Raw genomic sequence first — 5,525 nt, forward strand, 5'->3', positions numbered from 1 at the left:
AGAACACAAAATAGTAGACACTGAAATAGGAGTCTACCACCTATATGTGTTTTTTCTGCCTCAGGCCCCAGTGATCTCTATATGGACACAAGGGCCTGCCCCACATGAAGCTCATTGGAGGATCAGGGCTTTGGCAGTCAGATGGTTATGTAAAAAGAAAACAAGGTAATTTTAATGTACTCGGAATATTTTACAAAACCCAAAACTTAGACAGAAGAAAGCTTTACATTTTAGTCTGGCTACAGTACATTTCTTACTGAGGGCACCATCCTGCAACCACTTAAGCAATATGTAGTTTAGTTTAAATGAGTGGTATGTTTACTTTAATGAGACTTCTCATGTGAGTTAAGTTATGCTACTGTAGAAGTGTTTGCTGGATCAGGCCCTTAAACTTTAAAAGTAATCGGTATTCATACAGTGCTGTGTAATTCCTCATGCTGAAGTGTATTTGTTACTATGCATCAATGTGCACTTCCCATTGAAGTCAGTTTGTGTACAGCTTCTGAAAGAACAGCATCACGGGATCTGACATTCTTAAGATAAGCATTTCTGAACCTCTGGTTGGCGCTCTTCATCTTGCTGTAAAATTACATGATTTGTGACACGGCCAATTGTAGGTTCTGATGTGATACACTGTAATCTAGTGTTTATGCTCTCTGAATTCTTAATTTGTTAACTCAGTCAAATGTATTTTAAAATTAAATATTTTATTATTACTTCATAAAAGTATTTTCCCCTTCTTATAACAGTATTCAAGCAAAATCAAAACAATTTTACAATCTTTTATATTAGGTTTTCTTAGTTCCAGACAAATTACCTCACTTGTCAATAGGAAGTTCCAAAATTCCCTTTTTAATTAAAATAATTGATCCAAATTCTGGAGTCCTTTCTCAAGAAAACTGACTTCTGTATGCTGTACTCCTTATTGAAGTCAATAGGAAGACTTCAATCAGAATCTTCCCTGAATAAGACCTTCAGGATTTAGACATTCACCATAAGAACTTTGTAAAAAAACAAAAAAAAAAAAACAAATGAATGACCCAAAGCCATTATCTACAAAGGCCATATCTGCTCTTCATGGTAATTAAAGCTTTTATGGGACTTATAAGAGCAGAGTTTTACTCTTATGCATTTAGCCAAAATTTCCTCTCTCTCTCTGGTGATGTGAAATGTGTTGTGCCTCAGCTGGCTGTCATCCTCCACCCCAGAGGTATCTGCACTTCAGTTGTATAAGAAAATTTGTATAGAACTTTAATATATTTCACAATGAAAAGTGTTGCATAAATACCAGTGATGTTATTGTTAATTAAATGAACCATCATTGCTAAAGAATCAACTCAGAATCTGTCACATTAAACATATGATTCACCACTTTAATCTTTGGCCCAATTTTGCATTCCACTGGGGATCTGCAGTGGTAAAAATTGCAAAGTCAGGATCCTATTAAAATCATCAATAAGGATGAAATCATTACGATATAATCTTTCTCGAACGCATTTTTCTTAGTGGAGATAGGCTAGTGGTACTAGACGTATCAAAGTTAACACACATTTAAATCTCTACACTGTGTAATCATGTATATCTACTCACATTTTTAAATACAGATAAGTTAATATCCATGAGATTATAGGCTGAACTCCTCTCTTTGTTTGCCAGGCAGCCAAATACAGCAAAAGTTTCCCCTGCACTGTCTGTTGCAGTATCTCTAGCCCTGACCTGAAGGCACCACCATCTAGTGGGATGAGAAGGTATTTCATTTTTCTTCTTTGTAGATTTTTGCATTTTTGAAACAGACTTTTTAAACTATCTAGAGCAACAACAAAAAAGTAATCTTTTGTTGATTTATATTTATATCGGAAGATACAAAAATATCTTCTGTAGACCCTTCATAAATTTTCATATCCTGTGTTGTGAGTGCAAAGTATTTTATGACAAGAAAATATAAGAGATGTGATAATAAATTTCCATAAGAAGAAACTGATAATGAGAAAAGAAGTTCTACATAAACAGATTCTGGTATAAATTTAATGAATGTATCAAATTTAACATTTCATTGAATCTATTTTTGTGAAATATAATTGTCAAAATAATTAATATTTTAGGAGTGGTAAACTTGAGATCAGTTTTAAAACCAATATATATCTACAATACCAATGATACCTATTTGTAGAGTTATATAGAGCCATTAAACATACAGTATTTTAACTATACTCTAACCATTAAGTCACATCAAATGCAAACTTTAAAGTTCTGAATGGAAGAATACATTTTTCCTTAGGCTTTAAAAGTGTCCATTTACTGTAGTTTGACTATATTGATATATTGGATTGAGTTACATGATTATATTTCTTTTTTATTGGCTTACCAATTATTGTCAAAGATAGCAATTATTTTTGTGTTGTTTCAGGAGTATGCATGCATATGCAGCTGTTATCTTAAGATGCCTCCTTGCATATTCAGCTCCACTGATTTTGTCTCAGCATTGCACATGCACTGTCACAATTGATTTACATCATTCATAGATACATAAAGATAGTTGTGCATTGACACTAGAATAAATGTTAAGATTTTGTCTAAATATTTGAAAATTCCTCCCATAAATATTTAATTAAATTTAGTATGTCTAATAAATATAACAAATAATTAAGAGTTAGATGTCCAATAATGCTGAAAATATTTTGAAATATTTAACAACCTACATGATGGTAATTTTGCCACTGACTTCTGTGGGAGCTGGACCAGACATCGGTGTTAAGTACCACTATCCTCAACTTACGTACGGAAATGCGACTGATATAATTTGGCATCAATGGGTATTCTGCATTTTAGATCAATGCCAGGATATGCCGGTTAGACTTATATTGTATATCTTCTAAGAGCCATATTGCTACATTAAGACACATTCAGAACTCCATATTGAAATCAATATGGAGCGCTGCATAAAAATTAATGTCAGTAGATGGTCCTAAGAGTCTCAAAGTGGTGCCTGCTATTTTGCCCTTCTGATCTCTAAAACACATGGCTGAGAAGCTGCGCATTAGAGACATAGCCCAATGTGTAGTTTAACATATTTACACAGGTTTACAGGAAGATACCTATTGCATTTGCACTCCAGAAGGGACCATATGTTTTGCCTCTTGCTTACTGAGAAGAACAGAGAAATCCAAAGACTGCCATGGAGGACTAGCCAGGAAGTGAATACCGGTGATCTGCAGGACTTTGAGCTCCCAGACTTGTATTCAGCTATGCAAAGGGCTTCTTTCTCAGTGCTCCCACCTACCCCTTCAACAACCCTAGTTGTATGGGTAGTTTGAAAGCTGTATTACATTGTCTGCTCTCTCCTGGTTGTGCACTATAACAGCTCTGAAGATAAATGAGAGAAAATGCAGTTGGACTTACTGTGTTAAGCAACATTAACTATATGTTTATGTGCACCAGTTCTTGGCAGGGAGTGGAGAGAAAAGCATGCCACTTAAGGGTTCATTCTCACTCACACCAGTTTTACACAGGCGTAACTCCATTGGGCCTGATGCCAACATAAATCGGGACTAAGTCAACTAAAGCCGATGGAGTTACACAAGTATAGAGTGAGATCAGATCAAACCCTTACTGTAACTTTGGTTGCTGATGCACCCACAATTTTGGTCTGGACAGTTAATCTCAATGACTTTTTAAAAACAGAGTCAAAAACAGCTACATTGAAAAGGAACAGCATTATGCATTCCTTCTCCTCTATTCCATACCAAGATTAATGTGAAGAACACACTACACACAGGTCATTTTTCTATATCCTATAAAGACATGCAATGCCTGATTCTGATTTTATATTGGTTTTACATTAAAGTAACTCCGCTGACTTCACTGAAATTACTCTTGATTTACACTCATGTAAGTGAGATCAGCATCAGGCCCAGAGTTAGAAGCACAGGTTAAATTATTTGTAATACATGACAATTATTGTTGAAATTATTTCTTTCCTTCAGTTTGTCTCTGTAAAAATGATCATTAACCACCTATGATGTGGAGGTCCTTCTCTACTGTGTGATGTGGCCATGGATATGCTATAGGATGCAAATATTTTTGCAGAAATACATCAAGGTCATGTAAACATATTTCTCAGCAATACACAAGGCTTGGCTTCAAAGTGATATGAAAAAATAGTCTATATAAAGATCATGTTACTCAGGTTTTATTAGGAATTTCCACTAACATACATAGGACTTTTACTAAAAAAGGGAGTTATTTCAACAAAAAGAGACTTAGGTACCCAAATGACAGAAAGCATTAACCCTTTCTTTCTAAATTAAAAGTAAATCTTGTGATTCCTCGAGTACTTTATTTGTAAGGACTCTTTTTAATTCATATAGCCAAGGATTGTCAGTGGATTCATGGGGGAGGGAAGAGGGAAATAAAAAGTATGTGAGAAATTCTGAGGCTATAATGATTGCATTTTTCAGCCTCAAATGCAAGAGTTCTGAGATGATATTTTTCTAAACCAAGTGGTGAGATGTCTAAAGGTAAGGGACTAGATTCTCCAGTTTCTGTACTGTAACTAGTCAATACCACTACTCCTCATTTCAAATTGTATTAACTTAGAAAATAATTTGGCTATAGTGTGGCACACTATAGCTAGTCCTTATGTGGCCATGAAATGGAGACGGAAGGAGTAAGAAGTCTCCCCACTTTCTAAGCCTATCTCAGGGTTGCTCTGAAGTACAGCCCTGAGCTTGGGGAAGCAGAGGGATTGCTACCATTTGTGAGAACAATGTGCTGAAAAGGGGGCAGGGAGGGATAATGATTTGGGGGAGCTATGGCTCTGTCCCCCACTGGCAACAGTATAATGCAGCCCTTAAAAGATCTCACAGATTGCTCCCCGCTACCCAACCAGGGAGCTCTGAAAGCTTTTTGTCTTTCTGTTCAGAGCTCTGTGTCCAAACTGCGGAGTGTACATAAGTGGCACACTGAAAACAGAGAAGAATGGAATGTGATACATGTTATTATAACATTCATTATAGTATTTCTTTTAAATGCAAAATAAAGGATTGTTAATATTGATTGGCAATTAGCTTTTCATGATATTATTTCAGAATTATAGAATATTGCATTCAAACAGACCTCCTGATATCTTTTTAATGAAGGATGCATATATATTTTTTCATTATATTAAGTATGCTGTGACAAGATCTGTCATCATTTTATATCTTGTAGTTTTTTAATTCAGTCCTGTTCATAGTTTCATTTAGGCCATCGGATTTAAAGAACTTTTTCAGAAAATGTAAATGTGAGCGATAATTTTAAATACACAGACATTTAAGCTGGGAAGTCCCTTATATTTTAGGTATTGTTTAATTTTCAGTCAAATAAAAAATATGAGAAAGTAAAACAATTAGGAGTTAAACTTAAAAACAATGTTAATTTTACCCTAGAGTGGTATAGCAAGAACAAGCTTCAACATTAATATTCTGGGCTAGTAGTTTAATAATTACAGTTCATTAAAAAAGAAGTCTGTATTACCAAATTTAGTC

Source organism: Chelonia mydas, chromosome 9 (genome assembly GCF_015237465.2).
Source record: "Chelonia mydas isolate rCheMyd1 chromosome 9, rCheMyd1.pri.v2, whole genome shotgun sequence".
NCBI classification, from domain to species: Eukaryota; Metazoa; Chordata; order Testudines; family Cheloniidae; genus Chelonia; species Chelonia mydas.